This window comes from Pleurodeles waltl, chromosome 2_2, assembly GCF_031143425.1.
Source record: "Pleurodeles waltl isolate 20211129_DDA chromosome 2_2, aPleWal1.hap1.20221129, whole genome shotgun sequence".
Classification (NCBI taxonomy): Eukaryota; Metazoa; Chordata; class Amphibia; order Caudata; family Salamandridae; genus Pleurodeles; species Pleurodeles waltl.
In genome coordinates this window covers 863,586,289-863,610,096 of record NC_090439.1, presented here as the reverse complement: position 1 = coordinate 863,610,096, position 23,808 = coordinate 863,586,289, and the positions used below count along the sequence as shown (strand labels likewise).

At 44.4% G+C, this 23,808-nt stretch overlaps 1 protein-coding gene across 1 annotated transcript in view; it reads right to left on the bottom strand.

Annotated features, from left to right (window-relative positions):
- CPQ (carboxypeptidase Q) overlaps nt 1-23,369 on the bottom strand; it is a 1,788,882-nt gene extending 1,765,513 nt beyond the window's left edge. The window contains exon 1 of the mRNA XM_069220517.1: nt 23,126-23,369. The gene's annotated coding sequence lies outside the window, so the exon portion shown is untranslated. The remainder of the gene's footprint in view (nt 1-23,125) is intronic.
- Between the last annotated feature and the right edge of the window lie 439 nt (nt 23,370-23,808).

Sequence of the window (23,808 nt, the reverse complement as noted above, 5' to 3'; positions counted from 1 at the left end):
GTTACAGGGACGATATAGTTAGGTTGATGTTTTACCCACAAAAAACACAGAAATTCAGTAGCAATATTTACACTTATAATTATACTTATGTTAAGAAACTATTACTTGTGACCTAAAGTTACTTACTGGCATAAATTATAGTTTCTTCAGATAAGTATAACTTTAAGTATAACTATAACTGCTGAATTTCTATGGTCATGTGTGGGTAAAACATCAATCTATCTATAACGTCCCTGTAACCTTTGTTTCTTTCAGTGCATTTCTATGATTTTTGTAACATAAAGTAATATATAAGTAATGTACGTTAACACAACCACCGCTGCACAAAGGCCTTTGGCCTTGCAGCCAACCCCTCCGCATGCACCCAACGCGAAGCTGGCCATGCATATCGGGGGTATGGATTGTGAATTGTTTTTACTCCATTGGGCTTTGGATCTGTGGATCCATTATGGGTTTACACTGGGGGTTGCTCTGTGTGCCGCATTGGATCTGTGGATCGGCCCAAAATAAAAAAAGGCAGAGAGTTCTTCATGTGTCCTATGGGGTCAGGATACCTCTACCCTGACCTCTTAAGTGTGCTTTTATTTGTGTTTTCTCCCCTGGGGCTCAGCCAAGAAACAAAATGGCGACAACAACTTGCCTTTTGGTTCTGACCAGTTAATCAGGGCCTTGCTTTTCACCCCGATTGGTACCAGTGGATTCCCCGCGATTACCTGTGGATCCGCATCCCTAGATATATAAATATATTTTTTCCTTCAGTAATTACAAAACTATTAAATTGATTTGCACCAAGTGACAAAAAAGATCTTTCTGGACCAAGATCTAACTTTCTGCCTAATTTGGTATAAATCGACTCAGCAGTTCAGGTTGCACTAGTGTCTAAAAACTGAAAAATCCCCATACACATTGCATAGGGAAAATTGGTCTGGGACTCCCCTTTTTCTCGGCCCCTGCTTGACAGATCACCTAGGAACTTTCCATGCAGAACTACACAAAGAAGGGCACGTTTTTCTGGAAAAGTTTATAAAGATTTGTCAAACAGCAAAAGATTTATTAGCAAAACCAAAAACTTTTAGTCTACGGGAAAAGTTGCTTCTAATTATAACTACCTCCTGGCTATAGTAGGTAATGGAAATCAGTATGACTGTGGTGCTGGAGTGGGGGCATAGGGGTGCGCTCCAGTTCCATACAGGTGCGGGGGAGGCAGCTGTCTTCATCCACAAGGAGACATCCAAGGAGATGGGTAGAGGGCCCTCGCCGTTGGTACCGTAGAACGCCCCACAGGGCAACGTGCTCTCTGTTGCAGTGAAACTAGCTACCAGGTCCATCCATTGCTCTGCCAAGTGTTTCCTGGGGATGCCTCGATATTCCTCCAGGCGCAGAGGAGCTCCTTTAGCCAGCACCACCCTCTCAATGTCTGCCTCCCCCTTACTATGAGGTGTTCCATCTGGAGAGTTCCCGTATAATATAATGCCTCTGTGCACCACACCCAGGCAGAGGTGGGAGGACTTTGTAATTCAGACGGCAGAATTGGAACAATTTAGTAATTTCGCTTTACTCTTGTAACATGGAATTACTAATTAAATTACCTAATTGTCACTACTCACAGTACGTTGAGAGTGGTGTGAGGGGCCAGCCGCTCCACCATGGAGCCAGACCACAGCGCTGCTTAGAAGGCGCCAATAGTGGCACACCAGGGCCTTTAACAGAGCACAGGGAAGCAAAGCTGAAGACAAGTGGGGGACATAATATGGCAGCTGCTGGCGGTGGAGCCAGCCTCCTTCATTCCCAGTAGAACAGCTCCTCCCCATCTTCGGGATTCCCATCAGTCAGGGTGCCACTCCTAGATGACGCAGTTAGGGCAGCAAGGCCTTGGAGGCACCTCCATAACTGCCCTCCATGGTGGGTCGCAGCTCCCATCGCTCATGGCTCTCCATGTTGCTAACTTGCTTCGACTGTTGTTTGGTTTCCTGCTCGCCTTCTGCCTGCTGCTCATGCGGGATTCGGGACACCAGTGAAGACCGCCATCAGAGGCCAAGTGTTGTGTGCGACCCGTAGCTTGGGACTGGGAGCTTAAGAGAATTGAAGTGCCGGAGGCTGGGGGCCAGAGCAGGGCCTGCTGGCAGCAGCTTCCTCTCTGCGGGAGTTATGACCGTCCAGAAGTACCTGAGGAGTGGAGTGCAGGTGAGCGACCCTAGGGATTGGGGCTGAGGTGGAGAGGTATCTGCAGAGCATGCACATCTCTGCTTACGGATAAGAGTAGTCAGGGGCTGCTTATTGGGCCGGTGTTCCTGTGTAAGTCAGCCCTGATTATCTGTTATCTATCTGAGTCCCACTGTGGTGGGAAAGGCACTAAGCGTTCATATATGCTTTTTATGTACTACGGCTGTACCACACATTCACCCAAGATGATAAGGGGATTAGCTTTCAGGGAACTGAAGCAAGGCTTGAAGTGCAGACATGATGGAAGGCCTCTTTTCATTATTCTGTGAGGTGCGTGCTGCAGAGCTGCACGGGATGACTCACTAGCATTTATTTTCTGTCAGGTGGCCAGGCTTTCTGCTAGATTCAAGGGTACAGTCTGCCCCTGATACAAATCAGTCGCTGCAGAGTGTGTTTCATGCCTGCAGGCTGCCAGTAAAAAAATGTGTGCGCTTTCCAGTAAAAAGGTGGGGTGTCCAACGCCTCGTAAGGTGTTGCATGGCACAGTGCCAACTGAAATGTAAAACTGGCACAACCCTCCTTGCTGATTATCCTCCCTAATTTTCAATGTGTATGCTACAAAAACTTGCAGCAATAACATGGTGAGATATTTTGAAAACGGTAGGGCCTGGGGCCTTGGGTTACTCCGGAGGAATGCAATAGTGTGCTGATAACAAAGCTTTAATTACGGGTGGGTGGAACTCTGCAGAATCACGTGGAGTTGTTATGTAACTCAGCGGAATTCCATGGAATAAAACTTCACAAGTTCCACCCACCACTACAGCCAGGGCTAGGTCTAGAAGTCTATTACCAACTTTCCTCGAGGCTCATCTGCTATAAAGGCCAATCAACCACATCTGCACATTGTGGAGCATCTGCCTATTCAGAGTTTTCTCCATTTCTGATGTGACCGAGAGCCAAAAATGTGTTGTCACCGGGCAACTCCACACCATGTGGGCGAAGTACACCTCAAAAAGAGCACATCTAAAGCAGCTTAAGCTGTCAATGTGTAGCGTAGTGTTCAATCTATGGGGCTTGAGATAGATGGTATGCAGGTAACTGAACTGTGTGAATTTGAACTGTGTGAATTTGAATTGTGTGTTGCAGGAAATGGTGTACATGCATTCTAGCATCCTCTCCCACTCCTTCCCATGGAGCTGTCTGTCTATGATGGCAAGTTATCAGAGGCAATAACTGTCTTGTAGAGCCAAGAGATTAAGTAGCTGCCTTGACCGAAAGTTAGTAAAACCTGCAACAGGTCATAACTTGGAGACTCCAGATCTAAAGTCCACATGAATTGATGCACTACCAGCGCCCCAAGGACTAAGAATGGGGTCCCCAAGAGGTTGCTCTCTTCAATCAGGTTCCCAATGCTCCTGTAGCCCTCTGACTAGCAGTCCCCTAATGTTACTATCTTCGCATCAATCCACTCCCTCACCCTGCGGACAGTGAAAAAAAAAGCCATTGGGTATGGCAGTCTGACTACGTATATCGCAGGGACATTTAAGATATTGTGTCCCATTCAAGTGCTCCCCTCCAGTACTGGAGGGTGATGGTTATGAAGTTTGTTGCTAGGAAAGGACCAACTTCACCCCCAAGAACAATGCCGGTGGGGCACCCTCAGGGATGCGGAATTTAATAAAATATCTACTTGTCCATGGGACAAGTTGCTTCATAAATTTACTTGTCCTGTAAAACAAATCCACTTGTTGCTTCGGTGCCACATAGTGCAGCGATAAATTATGGCAGCAGTCCCATTATATAAAAGCTCTGATAATAGCCTGTCTGAAAATGCCAGGGCTCATACCATAGTAGGGTTTTAATTGTAGCGGTTCCTGCATTTTGCCACCTTTCAGCAGATCTACATACTGGGGCTAAAGGTAGCGTTAAGCACTAGTTCCAGGGTTGGAATGTGCTTTGGAGTGTGTGCAAATCTACTAACTTGCATGTGTTAGAGGGTTTCACCAGCTCTTTTCTAATCTTTTCTCAAACTGAGAAAGGTTTGAAATTTGCTTAGAAAAAGGGCAGAAATAAACTTCTTCCATGGTTGGGGGAAAAAGTGGTTGGAGAGAAAATTAACTTGTAAATGCTCAACAGATTTTCGCATGAGCAAATCCACACATGCATATGTCCTATAATGCAGTTCACAAATATTTTCTGGGAGTACAATTTCCTGGCCTATTTCTGTAAATTATTGTGAAAAATGAAAGCTGTAAATCTGCACTAATGAAAAGGCATACATCATGGGTGCACTTTCTGTGACTTTATTTAACAATTAAGCTCCTAATTAGGTCTTGAGTTAACCAAGACCTTCTGTTTTTATTACCATTCTCTCTCTCTCTCTTTCTCTATAGACTGGCTTCACTGTGAGTGACATCATTCTGCTCTTTCACAAGGAGCATATCGGCACACAAACTAGCTCTGTTCAGTGCCAGAGACGTCTGTGTCAGTGTGTGATTTTTGAGACCATGTGTTATAATGGTGAGGACCTGGCAGGTCCCACAACAATAAAGTTTTACAAAAACTATGTCAAAAAAAAAAACACACATTGGCTGACCACCAATGTCAGACCTATTGGCTTTGTCAATGGTTGTTTATTTTCATGTTTCCTATAATGTTGTTGAAATTGGTTGCATTGATTTCCCATTATTAATATTCTTTGAGAATACTATCATGCATCAACACACTTTAGTAGATGATGCTTCAAAGAAATGTTACCTAAAATTGCACAGTATTTGCATTTTTTGCGACCATCTAATTTGAAAGCAAAGACTCATCAATCATGCTTTCATGCTTCTGCAATCATTTGATCTAATCGAAGAACGTAATGTGAGCATTAGATTTAGCCTTATATTATTGAACTTTGCAAATGTATATTTTTATACTGGAACATCTGTCAGTAGCGCAGTCCAAGCTCACATTTCCTTAGAGCGATCACCCTAATAATAAAGGCTTTGCATTAATTAATGAACCATAAATAAAAGTTCAAAAAACATTAAAATATGGACCCAAATATTACTTTAACTGCAGACAATGCCCTTCCTTGATCCATAATATGATACTGTAAACTGGCAGTCAAAGGGTTTGTGCTGCACGGTGTTGGTCCTACTTTTCCCAAGGACAAAGTAAACACAAAGACTTGTTGTCCTTCACCCCAAGCAATATGTCCTGGGAGTCGGGCTTGCAAAAATAATTGGCTAGAGTGGGCAGCCCTGCCTAGTCTCAAGATAAATTGTAAATGGGTCTGATATGCAATGGCCCATGAAGACTCAAATAATCCCACCGAAGGGTGTCAAATTATTTTTGTTTATCAGTTGACAAGACAACTGCCGTGGGTAGCAAGACAGGAGGTGTCATTTGGGACACAGTGTAGACATCGTATGTTATAGGAGGTATTTTTTAGAGGGATAAAACCATTTTGCGCCTCATCTTATATATCAGAGAGTGAAAGTGGGGATGCACCCTGATAGCAGTATCTTACTAAGAATTTTTTTGTTCAAATTAATCATAGAAAGACATCAGTAGGTTGCCACATCTGTAGCATCGCCCGAGGATGAGAATGGAAACTATTAAGGTTCCTCTAGTTGTATCTGGTACGGGCCTATATTCCAATGTTTTGCGTAGATTGCTCCAAGTTTCAGCACTAGGAGCAATATGTAGGCCAGATAAAATTCTAGGCATTTTACTCTGTGGTAGTTTCTTAAGGGCGTCTCTGATTTCGGATTCAGAGATGGGTGTACCCAACATACCTCGATCCTCATCATTCAACTGCGGTGGTGTCGCTCTATTGTGAAAAGATATTGAGGGCCACCTCAGATGTGGGATTGTGTTCCCAATATAAATCCCTATAGTGGTGAGCAAATACCTCATGGATAGGGCCTGTTCAGTGTAGACCAGTGTTTCTCAAACTATGGGTTGGTTCGTGAAAGTCTAAGCAACAAATAAAGATGCCTTTAAACTCTGTGTTTAACTTGCCACAAAATGCGCTTCAAAGACAGAGGTCAAATGTCAGGCTGTGACTTCTGACAAATTAGTGCTTATTTTTTAACACACAGATTGGTGTTTACAAACTCCTCTCACTTTGCAGTCAGAGAAAGATAAGTAAAGTGAATGTATGTAATAATTTTGCTGGGGTACAGAGTGTGAATGGAAAGGCTGTGTGATGTTGTTTTTTGTAACACACACCAAAATGTAAAAATCTGTAAATGAAATGTACACATTCAGCAGTTAGAAAAAGCAAAAATGAAGGACATATTTTGTAATTCTGTATTCTGAAGGAAGCAACAATGTTAATACTATCAAAACAAATCAAGGCACTTTACTTGGTGATGTACAAATGATAAATATTTACTAAAATCCGATTTCCACACATTATGATCTCTGTTCAGTATGGTTTACAAGTACAATTGTATATCCGAGCAAATTCAGTGGTCATTTCAATAGAATATGCGCTGTTTGTAAATCAAAGAGCGCTGCCACATGATGCTCTAATTACACTACAAAATGCCTGCCTCGTGGCCATTAAAGCTAGGAAGGTCACAAAAGTCTAAAAAGTAGATCATGGCTCTAAAATGTTTGGGAAGCACTGGTGTAGACCCTTACCCCTGTAGGGACAGATATCTGAATGATTAAGCACCCTCTACCTGCAGATCGTAACAGCCAAGACAGCAATCTTTCTGCCCAGTCCCTCCTGTGTGGGCAGAGGTAAGATATTCATGCTTATTGGGAACACATAGCCTTTCTAGAGTAGTCACATGCTTTATCAGTGGGTTACCTGGGGATTATCTCTACAGTCTATGGATATTGTCTTCTAGTGTGGATAGGCCAGTGCTGAGCAACTTTAGAACTCCCTCTGATTGACTGAGGCAGGAGCCTCGACTCACTACTTTAAAAGCATCCCACTTGACATTGGTGTATGATGTTGTATGTTGATTAATGGAAAAGTATTCTCCAATCTTTTCTGCTGAGGGTTCCCTGAAAGTAAGTTCATGTAGGTAATTTGGTGGGAGCCATCAGGTTAGGATAGGAGATGCATGTCTGTCCCACTCAATAGGTATCTTGTGATCCGATGTTGTGCGTTCCAGGTATTCTATATCTACAACCTGTGCAGTGATCTCTAGGGAGCACACCAGTTTGTCCAAGTGGACTTGTAGGTCATATTCTGGGGAGTAAAAGCAATTTTCCCTCCACGCCATGTTTCTCGGTTTCCATGTGTCATGTAGGCCACAGTGGCCCAGCAACCCCCTGAATTCCAGCGCCAACCTCACTGTTGGAGAGTCTGTGAAAGAGTTGAAAAATCTATAGAGGAGGGTATCAACAACACAGTCATAGTCTTCCTCTCCCCCCGGAACTAATGGGATGTGGGCATCTTGTGAGAGAATGCGAGTGAGTTTTGTGAAGAAGAATGCCTGTCCAAATTTCGGGACATAGATGGCGCCTATCACAATCTGAGCCTTCCGAACAAGATGGGATAGTGGCTCTCAGTGTCAAAATGGGTCTTTCTGACTTTCAAAGATATCCAAGACTTCACCCAGATTAATGCCACTCTGGCGAATGAGGTGTATCCAACAACAAAGATCTGCCCCGTCCATCTCAGTTTGATCTCTCCCTCCACTAGATGTGTCTCCGAGAGGAGAGCCACATCAACATCCCTGTGCTTCAGGAACACCAGAATTTTGTATTGTTTACTAGCAGAACCCATTCCCCTGACATTCTAAGTGAGGAAGGAGAATTTGTTATTCTAGTCGTCATGGTGGGTGCAACATCCACATCTCCCTGCTGTATCCCACGCACATAAGGTGCAACCACTCTCCACCCCCTGTCCGTTGTCCAAGCCCCAAGGTCATGTCAACCATGTCACATTCTATGTAGCGCAAAACATTATCATATTGTCGAAACTGGATATACACTGACCAACAGACCACCAAATCCCTATCCTGAGGTCAGACTGGCAAATGTCATCTGTCCAAAATATTGAGAAATGAAAAAAAGAAAAGATCACACCCCCAGAATCATAGTCATGGAAGGGGTTTTGAGGGTGGCTGTTGCAACAACCACTCATTGATTGTTCCCAGCTCCAGTCCCCTTCATGAGGATTTCTGCAGGATCTCTTGATCAGGAGCCAGCATGGAGTGGTTCTTCAGTATGCGGACTACATGCAGGCAAGGCGGCCCCCAGTTTGCAACATGACTTACATACACAGGCTTGGAGCAGCAGTGCATGAAAGGAAGTTACCATGTCGATATCTTCCACATTTTCCTCCTCTGGTAGGCTGTACAGCCCGAGCCATATATGGTTTCATCCAGTGGTGGCGTTTTGGAAACGGTGGTCTGAACCTGTTTCCAACAGCCATCCCCATCTTCTACTTCTCAATCCAGTCTCATGTTCTTGCAGGTTTGGTGAGAAATGAGGTGCATTCATTCACAATGAATTTATGGCAAGAAGGGAAAAAGAGGATATATCGAAGGCCAGCCTCCCAAAATTCCTTCTTGACTGCGAGGAGAGGTGCTCTCTGTTGCTGAGCCACCATCCTGTAGTAAGAGAAAATGGCAGTGGATATGTTCTTGACTTAGAAGCGGCCTGCTATTCAGATCCTCTGTAGGATCAAGTCTCTGTCACTATATTGTAGCAGGATCACCACCACTGAGCAGGGAGATGCCTCAAGGGGGAGTCCTTGTTAGCACTCTGTGCATGCTTTCTAGAACAAAGACGTTTGACAGTCCCTCCGGACCCACCTCCTTCACTAGCCAACTCTCCAAGAAAGCTATCAGGTCTGTAACTTGCACTGTTTCGGGCAGTCCAACCACCCTGACACCCTTCCACATCCTCCACCCTGCAGTCCAACATTTCAATTTGTTTACCCAGTTCCTAGAACCTATCTTGCAATCCCTTCACAGTGAGGTGCACCTCACCAATGGTGTCTTCATTGTGCTTCACTTTCTCTACTAGCTTGCCGTGATCATCACGAAGGATGTTCAGCTTCACAGAGACCTTATCGATCTTACCTTATAGGACTACCTGGGATGCATTCTCGACACTATGGATCAAGCCCAGTTTCTCTAGGGAGTTCATTGTCTGTAGCGATGTGGCTCCGGTTTAGCGGATGAACGAGAAACAGAGGCATTGTCAGCATCCTTAAGAAAGCACTGCCTTCTTGATTCAATGCAAGCCACGCCTCACAATTGTTAACTATCCAATAACATTTTTAAACATTTTCTGCAACCTGCCTGGTTTTGCAAGGCTCATTTTCTTAAACATCACTTCACACAATTCTTAAGCCAAACTTAAGATAGACTACAGTTCCAGTGGAATCAGATGCACCAGGGTGAATCGAGAGAGCAATAATAAAGATAGTCACTGGACCCCAACAGATATAATAACAAGTAACATAGTGTTTGGAGTTTAAGACAAAGGTATATACCAGTTCCTGGGTGTTGTCAGAGCAAAACTCCTTGCTTTGGTAAGTTCAAATACAATGTAATACAACAGACAGGCTACAGTTCTTTATTAAAATGTTTCAAGGTTCTAGGCTCTTATTCAAATGACAATAGGAGCAGGCATGTGGAAGGGACCAGCTGTGGCGCTAATAGAGGCTGTGAACATTTATCATTTCAGTGACTGAAGCATCATGACCAATTAAATGTTTTGTTTTTCTTGTGATTTGCAAGCATGTGGCTTTGCTGCATGCCTCCTGTTGACTGCTCTAGAGCAGAATGGGAACATGGCTAACTGAGAACCTTCAATTTCCCGACGTGTATATAGAGGACCCAAAAATCGCAGTGCCCAGGTGGTGAGCTACTAATGTCGGCATGAATGTTTCTTCCCTCAACGATGTGGAATTTATGGCCCAAAATTTTGAAAACATCACAATATTAATGGGGTAGTACCATCTTTATACGATTACTGTCAAAAGGGAGTTCCTCTTGCTTTTGCCTGACTTTACACTCCTACTTCAATCGTGGCTTAACTGCTGGATCCACTGGGGCTTTGCTAGTCCTCATTTGATGGAGGCTACCACACTCTTTGTGAGATAAACCCTCTAAATCATTCTGAACAATGCAGCCTCATTCACTGAGGGCCTACATTGTCATGCTTCCATCTCTTACTGTCTTCATTTGCCACCCATTAGCAGGTACTTTAGGTTCTCATTGCATAGGCCACAGCGTCACTTGGCCATAAGAACCCCCATAATTCAGAGCAGTTTTGTCCCTACTTTCTATCGCTGAAGGTTCATTCTTACTCTCTGGTTCTTCCCGGAGTTCCTAAATGTTGTTATGTTGATAGTTGTGGCAGATCCTTTGCTGTTGTCCCAGAGACTTCAAGGAATTTTCTGACTATTGCATTGGGGCTAATGTTTTTGAGGAACCAATTAGGAATCAAACTGCTCACCATCTAGGTTATCTCATTTGTTGTTCAATTGCCTTGTCTTTTGTAGCAATATGAAACCATTTGGGTATTTATGCATTTTACAAATGCCAAGGTATTCATCTATTCACTCATTCGTTAATGCCCATGGCATGTGCTCAAATTCCTACCACCTGCGTTCCCCCGCTGGTGATGGCAAATCACCCATGGCTTATGCAGCCAAAGCCATGAGCTCTTACTTTCCCAAGTGATCTTATAACAACCCCTCATCAACGCCTGCACCTTGATTGGTCATGCCAGATGCATACAAATTATTTTATCCAAGTTACTACTCTATAACCCTACAAAATCAAATCTTCATCAGAGTCCTGCGTCACCCCCAATATTCATCAGTTACCCCTCCTCCCACATGCCACCTATCACAACAACACCCTCTAGGTACTAGATTGACCGCAAAGCCCTCCCAACTTACATGGGAGGGACCAGAATGCACTGTCCTCTATCGCTACATTGACAGACTTACATTCACAGACTCATTCAACTTACTAAACTACTCTGTTACCCCATTTTGAATTTGTCTTATACCTAAAGCATCTTCGCATCCTATGCTCATCCCCACCCCTTAGTACCTTGAATGCAACCTCGTGTACGCAAAATGAAAACACAATCAATAAACTAATCGCCTCACAACTTATAAGCCATTCCTGAAAGACCTCACTTCACAGGATTCTCAGCTGCGGGTATTTCTGCCCAACATTCCCCTCCTCCTTTTGGAGTTACAGATACCTGGGGCATCAATAAGTCTATTGGCTAAAATACCCCCCAATACATGTCTTTAGGGAATAACATCTGGGAATCTGTGTTTCTGTAAATATTATTACTGGAATCCAACCTTAAGATGGCGACCTTCATTTCAAAGTATGCCAGGGACCCCTCCAAAGACCATCAGAGATCTTGGATTTCACACCAGAACAAAACCGATGAACTTTCAGTCACAGGCTAAGATGATAACAATGGCAGATGATGTCTGGGCCTCTGGGCCATGGAGTTTCTGATGGACTTGGCCCAACATATGGTCAGCATATTAGGTAAAATGAACTGTACTGCCTTCATGGATCATAAACTGCTTTCGCTGAGGATGGGCACTTAACTGGGTCTCTTCTTTAGGCCCCTTTTGTCACAAAGGTTTCGACGTCCTTAGGCATGTACACCACCCCACGACACAGCTTGGTCTGAATTGTCATCATCTATAGAACAGAGTTAAGGGAATTGGGTTATTTTGCAGTAGTTATACAATTCAAACAACCGGAAACAAAGGCCTTAGATATTTTAGCTCATTAGCTTGAGTGCAGAGGTCACCGAGCTTGGGAGATCTTTGTTTATTTTTCTGACCCTCCTTTCTCTTGCCAGGCACATAAATACAAGTGAAGTATTTCACTACTAATTCTCATAACACTGGTATACTCACAGATTAACTATTTTATTAAAACACCAGGCCAAAAACGTGTATGAGGGCTGATGCCTTCTGGCCTACGAATTGCGCCACTGGATTGCAATGCGCATGCCTGATCACTCCTGCTGCACATCTATTTATTGGCCTCTGATCAGCCAATCAGGGTTCAGTTCAGGCTCCTTCCTCTACTCTCAGCTGTCGCAATCTGATAGAAGGTAATGAAAGTTCATGAAAGCCCAGTGTGAGCCCGAAGTCAGGCACAGGAAGGGGTGGGTGGAATAGCAGCACACTACAAAAAACCCATTAATGCACATAGTCACAGCAATGAGTGGCACACTGTAGAAAGACCACAGCCAGACACAGGAAGATGATAAAAAGAATAGTAGCACCTCACAAACGCAGGTAAATCCAAATAGTTATATAATTCAAAATGTAAATTGTATTCGTTAGTAAAACTAAAGAGGGTATGTGTATGCCCATAAAACACACTTGCCCACTCTTGCAGGGCCCGCATTTGTGCAAGTTCCATGGCTCCCAAGAGAGGGTACACACAGTTAGGGACGCCATCGGGTTCCTTCCTGTAAAAGCAAAGAACTTCTGATGGAGAACAGTGACCTGCGGTCCCAGCTCTTTTCTACGGCACTCTCTAGATGTTCAGACACAACGTGTGCGTGTGCATCTCTACAGGTGCATGTGCGCATCTGCGTTCTGCATTACAGAATGTTCGCCCACTTGCACATAATTGTTCATGCACAACTATAGGCTCTACGATCCTTCCGGGAAGTGCAAACGGGGGTGGGGTTGTATAATCTTGTTTCAGTAAATTAAGGAGGAGAACATTTCACATAATGTGGTGTAAGCAGCATGGACGTCATTTAGGTGTCGCCAGGGGTCGCAGCTTCGACCCCCGGCTTGCCCCTTGAGACCCCTGCCACTGCCTTTGCGACCCCTGGCCTCAGAGGTGGAGAAATCAGTGCCAGGCATACAGGGGCACCTCATCCTTATGGACTTTCAGGCTAAACTTTCTTGTTTTCAATTTTTTTATTACACTAATAGTGAATAATGTATTATTCACTATTAGTGAAATAATAAATGGAGTACAGTTAGTTGGAATATAACACTCCTTGGTAGCTGAGGTAAGTAAAAAAACACTTTTAAGTTTATGTTGCGGGTAAGAGTGTGCTCATGTAAAAGAGAGTGTATGTATGAGTGAATGTGTGTAAGTGTGTCTGTTTGACATAAAGTGAAGATGAAATGCCGTGTAAATGTCACTTCCGCCACCTCTGGCATTTTGGTGAATTGACGTACACTACCATGACCCATGATCATCTCTAGACTCCTTTTGTGCAGTGATGGCGTAGCCTTAGGCCCGCCAGGACAACATACATCCTTCCCACCCCCACCTCCCTCAATCCGGGTTTCGAGACCAGATAGTTTGGTACACGGCGATTTACATTTCAAGGCACGAGCTGTGACACCCTACGTGCAGGATTCAGAGCAAACAATATTGAAAAGACTTCCCTCGCGAGACAATTATGAGGCCCATTTTAATAAATCAAAAATGCTCTTACGCTGTTTACTCACAGCAAGTTAAACAGTCCACCTAGTCACACTGACCTAACTCTAGACGTGTGTGTTAAAAAAATAAAAAAAATAAAACATGGCATAATACGAAGGCATTAGGGTCGTAACCCGTTACGGATTCCAAAAAAATTGGATTGCGGTGACATGAGTATATTTTCTAGAGGCAACATAGGCAATTATTAACAAATATTCTGGAGATTGACGTACTGAACGTAATCAATGATTGTATTTCATGCCCTCAGCGCCTCGCGGTTAAAACGCGTGCTTCTTGTGTGCTCTGACCCCTGTCCGGAGGGGTCCAGACCCCATTTCACAAACGACTATTTGTCTAAATGGCAGTTATAATGTAACCCCATCATCCGCATCTTACAGGGGAGTAAGACAGCAGGACGTAATTTATGACAACAAATATATAGTATGCAATTGAATTACATAACTACTTGTTTATGTATGTATTTTCATCTCCACACTTGTCCCGTCGTCCGCAGAGAGAGGGCTTGGGCGACTATTGGTCACCACCTCCCGCACTCCTTTACCCCCTTCCCTAGACTATCAGTCCCATGGCTTTCTGGTGAATGCAGCACGCATGGTACATTGATCATATTCCGGTGAACACGCCACGCATGGTACAGTAAACATATGCATAGTACAGCGATCATATTCCGGTGAACACGCCACGCATGGTACAGTGAACATATTCTGGCGACCACAACAGGCATTGTACAATGAACATATTCCGGTGAACACGTCACACATGGTACTGTGATCATATGCTGGTGAACACACCACACATGGTAAAATGATCATATTCCGGTGAACATGCTATGTACAGTGAACATATTACGGTGAATACACCATGCATAGTACAGTGAACATCTTCCGGTGAACATGCCATGTATAGTACAGTGAACATATTCTGGTGAAGATGCCACGCAGGGTACAGTGAACATATTCTGGTGAACACGCCACGTATGTTACAGTGAACATATTCTGGTGAACATGCAGTGAACATATTCCGGTGAACACACGATACATGGTACAATGAACATATTCCGCTGAGCACACCACACTTGGTACAGTTATCATACTCCAGTAAACACGCCATGCATGGTACAGTGAACATACTCTAGTGAGTACACCATGCATGGTACAGTGAACTTATTATGTGAACACGCCACGCATAGTGCAGTGAACATATTCCGGTGAACACGCCACGCATGGTACAGTGAACATATTCTGGTGAGCATGCAGTGAACCCATTCCAGTGAACACACCACACATGGTACAATGAACATATTCCACCGAACACACCACGCATGGTTCAGTGAACATATTCTGGTGAACATGCAGTGAACACATTTCAGTGAACACACCACACATGGTACAATGAACATATTCTGCCGAACACACCACACATGGTACAGTGATCATACTCTGGCGAACACACCACACATGGTTCAGTAAACATATTCTGGTGAACACGTCACGCATGGTACAGTGAACATATTCTGGTGAACATGCAGTGAACATATTCCGGTGAACAAACGACACATGGTACAATGAACATATTCCGGTGAACACACCATGCATGGTACAGTGAACATATTCCAGTGAACACACCATGCATGTTGCAGTGAACATATTCAAGTGAACACGCCATGCACTGTGGAGTGAACATATTCCAGGGAACACGCCACGCATGGTGCAGTGAACATATTCCGGTGAACACACTATGCATGATACAGTGTCATATTCTGGTAAACATGCAGTGAACATATTCCGGTGAACACACCACACATGGTACAGTAAACATATTCCAGTGAACACGACACACATGGTGCAGTGAACATATTTCGGTGAACACACCACGCATGGTGCAGTGAACATATTCCAGTGAACACGCCAGGCATGGTACAGTGAAAATATTCAGATGAGCACACCATGCATGGTACAGTTAACATATTCTGGTGAACATGAAGTGAACATATTCCGGTGAACACACCGCACATGGTACAGTGAACACATTCCAGTAAACACGCCACGCATGGTGCAGTGAACATATTACGCTGAACACACCATGTATGGTACGGTGCACATATTCCATTGAACACGCCAAGCATGGTACAATGAACATATTCTGCCGAACACACCACGCATGGTACAGTGATCATACTCTGGCGAACACACCACACATGGTTCAGTAAACATATTCTGGTGAACACGTCACGCATGGTACAGTGAACATATTCTGGTGAACACACAGTGAACATATTCTGGTGAACACATCACGCATGGTACAGTGATCATAATTCAGTGAACACATCACGCATGGTACAGTGAGCATATTCTGGTGAACATGCAGTGAACATATTCTGGTGAACACGTCAGGGTTTGTACAATGAACATATTCCGGTGAACACGTCACACATGGTACAGTGATCATATGCTGGTGAACACACCACACATGGTACAATGATCATATTCCGGTGAACATGCTATGCATGGTACCGTGAACATATTACGGTGAATACACCATGCATAGTACAGTGAACATCTTCCGGTGAACATGCCATGCATAGTACAGTGAACATATCCTGGTGAAGACGCCACGCATGGTACAGTGAACATATTCTGGTGAACACGCCACGTATGTTACAGTGAACATATTCTGGTAAACATGCAGTGAACATATTCCGGTGAACACACTATACATCGTACAATGAACATATTCAGCTGAGCTCACCACACATGGTACAGTTATCATACTCCAGTAAACATGCCACGCATGGTACAGTGAACATACTCTGGTGAGCACGCCATGCATGGTACAGTGAACATATCGCAGTGAATACACCATGCATAGTACAGTGATCATATTCTGTGAACACGCCATGCTTGGTGCAGTGAACATATTCCGGTGAACACGCCACACATGGTACAGTGAACATATTCTGGTGAACATGCAGTGAACATATTCCGGTGAACAAACGACGCATGGTACAATGAACATATTCCGGTGAACACACCATGCATGGTACAGTGAACATATTCCAGTGAACACACCATGCATGTTGCAGTGAACATATTCAAGTGAACACGCCATGCACTGTGGAGTGAACATATTCCAGGGAACACGCCACGCATGGTGCAGTGAACATATTCCAGTGAACACGCCAGGCATGGTACAGTGAAAATATTCAGATGAGCACACCATGCATGGTACAGTTAACATATTCTGGTGAACATGAAGTGAACATATTCCGGTGAACACACCGCACATGGTACAGTGAACACATTCCAGTAAACACGCCACGCATGGTGCAGTGAACATATTACGGTGAACACACCATGCATGGTACGGTGCACATATTCCATTGAACACGCCAAGCATGGTGCAGTGAACATATTCCTGTGAACACACCACTCATGGTACAGTGAACATATTCTAGTGAACACACCATTCCAGGGAACTCACCATTCATGGTGCTGTGGACATATTCCGGTGAACACGCCAAGCATGGTGCAGTGAACATATTCCTGGGAACACACTACGCATGGTACAGTGAATATATTCTGGTGAACTCGCCATGCATGGTGCCATGAACATGTTTCGGAGGAAGCACCATGCATGGTGCAGTGAACATATTCCGATGAACACACCATGCATGGTGCAGTGAACATATTCCCGTGAACATGCCATGCATGGTGCAGTGAACATACTCCAGTGAGCACACAATGCATGGTGCAGTGAACATGTTCAGGTGAACATGCCACGCATGGTGCTGTGAACATATTCCGGTAAATACACAACACATGATACAGTGAACACATCACGCATGGTGCAGTGACCACATTCCAGTGAACACACCACACATTGTACAGTGAACACATTCTGGTGAACACACCATGTGTGGTGCAGTGAACACCATCCAGTGAACACACCATTCATGGCCAGTGACCACATTCCAGTGAATACACCAAGCATGGTGCAGTGAACACATTCCAGTGAATACGCCAAGCAAGGTGCAGTGAACACATTCCGGTGAACACACCAAGCATGGTGCAGTGAACACATTATTTTGATCTGTTGTTGCGGGAACCCTGAAAGGAGTGAGGCCTATAGGCCGGTGCCTACTTTGCCTTTCTGGTAATCCAGCACTTGTACAATGAACATATTCTGCCAAACACACCACGCATGGTACAGTGATCACACTCTGATGAACACGCCATGCATGGTTCAGTAAACATATTCTGGTGAACACGCCACGCATGGTACAGTGCACATATTCTGGCGAACATGCAGTGAACATATTCCGGTGAACACATCAAGCATGGTACAGTGATCATATTTCAGTGAACACATCACGCATGGTACAGTGATCATATTCCGGTGAACATGTCATGCATGGTACAGTGAACATATTCTGGTGAACATGCAGTGAACATATTCTGGTGAACACAACATGCATTGTACAATGAACATATTCCATTGAACACGTCACACATGGTACAGTGATCATATTCTGGTGAACTCACCACACATGGTACAGTGATCATATTCCGGTGAACATGCCATGCATGGTACAACATATTACGGGGAATACACCATGCATAGTACAGTGAACATATTCCGGTGAACACGCCACACATGGTACAGTGAACATATTCTGGTGAACATGCCATGCATGGTACAGTGAACATATTCTAGTGAACACGCCACATATGTTACAGTGAACATATTCTGGTGAACATGCAGCGAACATATTCCGGTGAACACACTACACATGTTACAATGAACATATTCCGCTGAACACACCACACATGGTACAGTGATCATATTCTGGTGAACTCACCACACATGGTACAGTGATCATATTCCGGTGAACATGCCATGCATGGTACAGCATATTACGGGGAATTCACCATGCATAGTACAGTGAACATATTCCGGTGAACACGCCACACATGGTACAGTGAACATATTCTGGTGAACATGCCATGCATGGTACAGTGAACATATTCTGGTGAACACGCCATGCATGGTACAGTGAACATATTCTAGTGAACACACCATGCATAGTACAGTGATCATATTCCGTGAACATGCCACACATGGTGCAGTGAACATATTCCAGTGAACACGCCACGAATGGTACAGTGAACATATTCTGGTGAACATGCAGTGAACATATTCCGGTGAACAAACCATGCATGGTACAATGAACATATTCCGTGCGTGGTGCAGTGAACATACTCCAGTGAGCACACAATGCATGGTGGAGCAAACATGTTCTGGTGAACATGCCACGCAGGATGCGGTGAACATATTCCAGTGATTACACCACACATGGTACAATGAACACATCACGCATGGTGAAGTGACCACATTCCAGTGAACACACCAAGCATGGAGCAGTAACCAAATTCCAGTGAACACACCAAGCATGCTACAGTGAACACATTCCGGTGAACACACCATGCGTGGTGCAGCGAACACCATCCAGTGAACACACCATGCATGGTCAGTGACCACATTCCAGTGAACACACCAAGCATGGTGCAGTGAACACATTCCAGTGAATACACCAAGCAAGGTGCAGTGAACACATTCCGGTGAACACACCAAGCATGGTGCAGTGAAGACATTATTTTGATCTGTTGTTGCGGGAACCCTAAAAGGAGTGAGGCAAATAGTCCAGTGTCTACTTTGCCAATCTGGTAATCCGGCACTTGTGAACCTATTCCAATGGTACAATGAACATGCCACGCATGGTGCAGGGACCACATTCCAGTGAACATGCCAAGCATGGTGCAGTGAACACATTTCAGGCAACACACTAAGCATGGTGCAGTGAACACATTTTGGTGAACACACCATGCATGGTACAGTGAACACATTCTAAAGAACACAACACACATGGTGCAGTGAACACATTTCAGTGAACACGCCACACACTGGTGCTTTGAACACTTTCCAGTGAACACACCAGGCATGGTGCAGTGAACATTTCCACTGAATACGTCACACATGGTGCAGTAAACACATTTCAGTGAACACACCACACATGGTGCAGCAAACACATTCCAGTAAACATGCCATGCATGGTGCAGCGAACACATACCAGTGAACAGGCTCACATGGTACAATGAACATGCCATGCATGATGCTGTGAACACATTCTAGTGAGCATGCCAAGCATGGTACGATGAACACACCACACATGGTGCAGTGAACCCATTCCAGTGCAAAGCATGGTGAACGCATTCCAGTGAACACACCACGCAGGATCCTGTGAACACATTCCAGTGAACTTTCCACACAGGGTACAGTGAACAAGCCACGCACTGTGCAGTGAACACATTCCAGTGAACATGCCACTTATGGTATAGTAAACACGCCACACATGGTGCAGTGAACACATTACAGTGAACACGCTACGCAGGGTGCAGTGAACACATTCCTGTGAACCCTGCTAGACATGGTGCAGTGAACACATTCCACTGAACATGCCAATCATGATGCAGTGCAAACATTCCAGTGAACACACCACAGATAGTACAGTGAACACTCTCCTTACTTTGTTCTTCCCACAGTTCAACATGTTTAATGTCCCCCATCTTCAGCACTAGTCTATGGATGCTGCACAAACACTCGAAAATCACACATGCCAAAAGGCCTTATTTAAAAAATATATTTTTCATAGTACCCTCTGTGGCTGTGCTTTAGGATTATTTACAATGACTGAGAATTTAGGAGTGCAGATCTTGTTCTCTACCAAACAAGGCTTATTTATATGTGTAAATGCTCTTTGGTGGAAGATAATAAATGGTTGTTCATGTTTGTAGAAGTTGACATACTCTGCAGAATTGCTTGTGGTTATGTGCTGGCTCAGTTATGAGGGCCAAGTGCTGTGCCCTCTCTCGCAGATCAGCAGCCAAGAGTTCTAGCCACTGTAGCATCCTATGAACTTGCCACATAGGGAACATCAGTACAGATAGGAACACCACAGGGTGTGAATTTGGATTTCAAAACGTCCCTAAAGGCGCCTTGAATAATTGCCCCAGCTCTCACTATTTAAGATGCTTATTCTGATCTGGGCCTATCAACCCTAGAAAAGACACCGCCCAGGAGGTCCTGCCTGTCAGTAGGTCTGACAAGAGCATCAACCACCTGCTTCAGGTGGCAGCAACTCACCTCGTGGGCAGTTTCTGTTCTCAGTCAAAGTTCAAGGTGCCTTGTCCATCAATGAGACTGGTTCCATCCCAAGGGAACCAGGGCGTCAAGCTGAATGGCTTAACAGGCATGTCTTAGGAGCATAACCTACAGAGTGGTCTTGTAATGCCAGGATGTGTCACAGAAAGTCTTCTTGAAGAGGACCAGTTTTAGGTTATTTTTAGACGAGACTGAGCTGTCAGTGATTTCGGATCTAGGTGTGGGGCCAGTTCAGCTGTAAATTCTTGCCCACTGATGGGTCTTGGGTCATTATTTTTCTTTACTTTGGGAATGCTGATCAGTCTTACTGTGTTGGGCTCTACTTGATGTAGATGTTGGCACATGGATTGCTAAAACAGCTAATGAACATTACACTCAATTCCAGTTGCACTTTTGAACAGATTAGTGAATTATAATGAGGTTTATTGGTTTCAATGGTATGTGTATGTAGATAGTAGAAGTGCCTGCGTTTATTTTCGGCAGCACACACGTTCTATATTACAAAAACTCCACAAGAAACCATACTTGATTGGTCTGCTGAAATATCCACGAGGGCAGCACTCAAAAGTAAAAAAAAGTTTCTTCTAAGAAGTGGTATAGTCTGCGCTTTACACTAAGAACGGATTTTTAAAAATATTTCTCCGTATTTGCCTGATTTGCAATAAAAAGCCACACTATTACTGAAATGGAAATCAAAAACGGCCCTCTAACGACCCCTAAGGTCCCTCTATGAACTTTCTAAGTTTGGAAAATGCATTCTTCTTATAAGTCACAAGACCCCGTAGAAGGGCAGAGAGTTCAATGTTCAAAAGTCTACAACAGTGAAGGCTGCGGTTTCAAAACAAAAGGTTGTTTCAGTACAAATATTACTAATTGAAAGCCTCCTAAGTCAAAGGCACCACAGGAACTGGCTAAGCAATACACTGTGCTGCAAAACACGCGACTAATACCAAATGAGTGAGACTAATACCAAATGAGTGAGACGTGTGTTTGAAAAGTACCTCCCCTACTGAATTGAAAGTAAATGATATGGTGCATCACTTGCAATATGTATCTTCTTCATAGCTGCCAAGCTTCTCTGGTCCACACGTGAATAGTTATACCAGGACTGTTTTTTTCTTAGACTTCTGGAACTTGTAGTCGTATTTAGCCCCCTATGAAACAAGGGGCCAGCTTTACAAGGCTCTAGCGTCATCTTTTGCGATGCTCTGGTGGCGCTAACCACTTCTCCATATTTACAAGAAGGCGTAACGCCTCTTTTTGTGGCTTTAGGCCCCTTGTAGATATAGGCCCCTCTGATGCAGTTTTCTTTGTCAGAGGGGCATGAAATTAATGTTGCAATGGGCGTTCCACCGGAACACCCATTGCTTTGACACTGCCTCAGATTTAAAAAATAATCGTAAATCTGAAGCAGCACCTAAATCCAACGCTCAACGAAGAGGAATACATTAATTCCTCCTTGTTTTTTGCTTTTTCTCTATATGCTGCATTCTGCAGCACACATAGAAGAAGCCAAATGCCATGGATGATTGTTTATATGTAGGGACACATAAATAATCCCACCTCTCAACGCAGACACCCTTGCACTATGGTGCAAGGATTCCTGCGTTGGCGCAGGCTGCTTTAGCATTGATGCAGGGGGAAACGCGGGGTGCACTGTATTCTTGTAAATACGGCGCATCCCTGCGTTTCAAAACTGGTGCAGCGCGGCACTGCTAATTTTGGCACAGCACCGCGCTGCGCCAGATTTGGGTAAATCTGGCCCCAAGAATGCAAATCTCAGAATTCTGAGAAAAAACAGGCACTGGCCCAGCTTGTCATGTATGGACATGGGGAACTGGGAGGATGTGCTTTTTGTGGCCTATGAGTTCTGCACAACTAGCATCCGTGTTACTCTGGACGATAATGGACACTAACAGAGCAGCAACAACTGACAAAGTTGCACGCATCGTGTTACTGTAGCTTCCTCGCCCTCTGCCAGCGGCCATTTACTTTCCTCTGAAGCAGAAGAGCGCTCTGAGGCAGGGGGAGTGCGCACGTGCTCTGCGCAGAGAAGCGTCCTGGTTGCACAGCCACCGGGCCACCACTTATTTAAAGTAATTTGAGTCTCTGCCACACAAAGCCTTTCTTGGCCGCCTCTACACTCTAAGGCTGCCTCTTTAACTTGCAGGGGTGGTTAACGGATTCTTACATAGCACTGGTCTTCATTCCTGGGGACACTAAATATGACAAAAACACTGTAGGTAAGACATGAACGGCTGCAAGGACAGAGGTGACAGCTCACGACGTAGAGTTAGCTGCGAACTGACCTTCCTAGTAGCTGCTGCAGCGGCACACTGCGCTTTCGAAAGCTCTGCCAATTCGCCTGGACTTCAAGTACGGCGCAGCAGGGAGGACAAACTTCCACCGACCGAACGCAGGCAACCGATGAGTTAAAGGGTACCGGAAGCTGAGTGCGCGCCCGGACTACAACGAGTCGTTTGGGTCGTTAAGTTTGTAAAGGATGGTTCCGCCCTTTCACCGCTGCTCAGATGTGCAGGGAGCCTACGGCTGTGCAGAAGATGCCACGTCACGTTGAGTCAACAAATCTCTAGAGCACACAGAACTAACTGTCTTCTTTAACATAGGGCTCCGTGCATCAACCACCTTTACAAGTAGACATTCGGTGAATGATTCTTGTTTGTAATAGGACTTCTAGAGTACAATGTCTTACATGAATGGTGCAATGAGCATCCAGAGAAATGTCTGGGTAAAAATAAAAGTGGCTCCACCCATCCAAAGGGTAGCATGACCGATCATGAGAAAGACGATGGTTATTTTAATGCTACTACTTTTATTTACCACATAAGGATGGAATTCCGACTTAGGTGGTATTTACTGCATCAGGTAATTAATTACTGGATGCGTTAAATATCTTACCTTTCGTAAAATTTTGGCAGGCTAAACCTGACATAATTTAAGCAGGAAAAAGTGTACAATATTTACCGTACCA